This window comes from Schistocerca piceifrons, unplaced genomic scaffold (assembly GCF_021461385.2).
Source record: "Schistocerca piceifrons isolate TAMUIC-IGC-003096 unplaced genomic scaffold, iqSchPice1.1 HiC_scaffold_406, whole genome shotgun sequence".
NCBI classification, from domain to species: domain Eukaryota; kingdom Metazoa; phylum Arthropoda; class Insecta; order Orthoptera; family Acrididae; genus Schistocerca; species Schistocerca piceifrons.
The window spans coordinates 35001-37500 of record NW_025728632.1 but is presented as its reverse complement, the minus strand read 5'-3'; the positions used below and the strand labels follow the sequence as shown (position 1 = coordinate 37500).

General features: G+C 58.8%; 1 non-coding gene across 1 annotated transcript in view; it reads right to left on the bottom strand.

Annotated features, from left to right (window-relative positions):
• LOC124748201 overlaps nucleotides 1-800 on the bottom strand; it is a 1908-nt gene extending 1108 nt beyond the window's left edge. Inside the window, exon 1 of the ribosomal RNA XR_007011639.1 lies at nucleotides 1-800. This exon is cut by the window's left edge and continues 1108 nt beyond it. This is a non-coding gene — a ribosomal RNA (small subunit ribosomal RNA).
• Between the last annotated feature and the right edge of the window lie 1700 nt (nucleotides 801-2500).

The following is a 2500-nucleotide window of genomic DNA, read 5'->3' as shown; positions in this document are numbered from 1 at the left end:
GGTAGGATTTCAACGGGGTCCGCCTCGGGACGCACGAGCACGCACGAGGCGGTCGCACGCCTTCGGCTCGCCCCACCGGCAGGACGTCCCACGATACATGCCAGTTAAACACCGACGGGCGGTGAACCAACAGCGTGGGACACAAATCCAACTACGAGCTTTTTAACCGCAACAACTTTAATATACGCTATTGGAGCTGGAATTACCGCGGCTGCTGGCACCAGACTTGCCCTCCAATAGATACTCGTTAAAGGATTTAAAGTGTACTCATTCCGATTACGGGGCCTCGGATGAGTCCCGTATCGTTATTTTTCGTCACTACCTCCCCGTGCCGGGAGTGGGTAATTTGCGCGCCTGCTGCCTTCCTTGGATGTGGTAGCCGTTTCTCAGGCTCCCTCTCCGGAATCGAACCCTGATTCCCCGTTACCCGTTACAACCATGGTAGGCGCAGAACCTACCATCGACAGTTGATAAGGCAGACATTTGAAAGATGCGTCGCCGGTACGAGGACCGTGCGATCAGCCCAAAGTTATTCAGAGTCACCAAGGCAAACGGACCGGACGAGCCGACCGATTGGTTTTGATCTAATAAAAGCGTCCCTTCCATCTCTGGTCGGGACTCTGTTTGCATGTATTAGCTCTAGAATTACCACAGTTATCCAAGTAACGTGGGTACGATCTAAGGAACCATAACTGATTTAATGAGCCATTCGCGGTTTCACCTTAATGCGGCTTGTACTGAGACATGCATGGCTTAATCTTTGAGACAAGCATATGACTACTGGCAGGATCAACCAGGGAGCTGCGCCAACTAGAGCTGAGCAGCCGGCCGCCCGGGAGTGTGTCCCGGGGGCCCGCGCGAACACGCAAGCGTCCGCTCAATCATTCTGCAAACAGGAGGAGGCTGAGCTCCCCTGCACAATACACCTCGAAACCCTCTCAGGTCCCGGCGGCGCGCAGCGCCGTCCCAAGTACTTGGTCGGGTTCGAGAGAGGCGCAATCGCCCGGAGTTAGGCGAGTAGACGCTTTCGGTGCGACCACCCGTGCTCCCAACTGAGCTTGCCGCTGCCGACAGAGGCCCGGGAGCGTGCTGTCGTGGCATTGCCGGCGGGAGACAACACGCGCCACCTACGGTGACCGGCAGCTCCAACGCCAGCGCCACAGAAGGACAAAAGCCCCACTTGGGTGCCGAAGCGAACTCTCCCAGCACAGCGCACGCGCCAACACATCCGCACAGCTGCGATACAAACCACCAGCGAGAACCGCTGGGGCGACCGAGCAGCAGACGGCGTCGCGGCGCCGAGCGCCGGGCGGCGGCGCATCCTCAACGCACACAGTCCTCAATCGGACCAGCACACTGAAGATGTCCACCGCGCTTCGCACCGGGCCCGCGAGGACCTACTTTGGCCGCACGGCGCCGCGCGCAGGGTGCGCCGGCGCGCAGCTGCGACGCCTGCCGCGTCCGTCGGCCGGCGCGCCTGCCACTGGCCGCCCCCACCAGCCGGCTGTAGCGCGTGCGCCCACGCACCGCGCGGCCAGCACGCCGGGAGGCGCCCCCTCACCGGCCGGGGACGGTCCCACCCAGCCACCACCGCGTATCGCTTCACACCCAGATGCCGTTCAGTTTCATCGGCATGGTGGGTATCGCTGGAACAACCGGTTAGTACCTCAACCTATCGTCGCCATCACCGATTCACCCCTAGCGAGAACAACCGCACCACAACGGGTTACCATTTCTTCATTTGCGTAACTTCACCAGAAAACGTAGGCGTCCATCGCCATTAGCAACTTCAACGATTATTGCATGCCTGTGTCAGGTGTCACGCCACACTACGTCTGCCCACATACACGCAACAAAATGTGCACGCCTAGACAATACGTGGAAGGTGGCCCCCGTACGTATGCGATGTCCATTGCTCGAACGACTGTCAACCGGCCTCTGTAGCATGTCGCAGATATGGAACGCGGTGCACCATGCTATCACGGTGTTTGAGGAGAGACGACTAGGTCCGAATACATCAACACACAGCTCATGCTGATCGCCATCCACGGCGTCCGTTCCTCCCACACGTCTCTATGGCGTACCACACTGCAATCCAGCTCTCATAGGGAGACGACACGTAGCTGCGTGCACAATATTTGCACTGTATGGTCCGCCGTTTTTGGGCGCAGTCGTTGTACGGTCACACATGTGCCACGATGTATCATTCAGTACATAAGGACGAATGTGCAGTACAGATTGTGGTTCACGCGTACGACATCAGCGGACAGTTGACACAGGCCGCACCACAACGTAGCCTGCGTACGTCGCATGCGAAGGGCATTGAACATGCAAACTTGTCACCAACCAGCTTGCGAAGGCAGGGGGCAAGGTGGGGACGTGGGGACGTGGGGAGGGGTGGGGGGGGGGGGGGGCGGCATGTACGTCCTGCTGCCATCCACATTACAGTGTACAGCAGGAGCATGTGGAAAGTCAGCAAGACTTGCAAGGTGTTTAACAT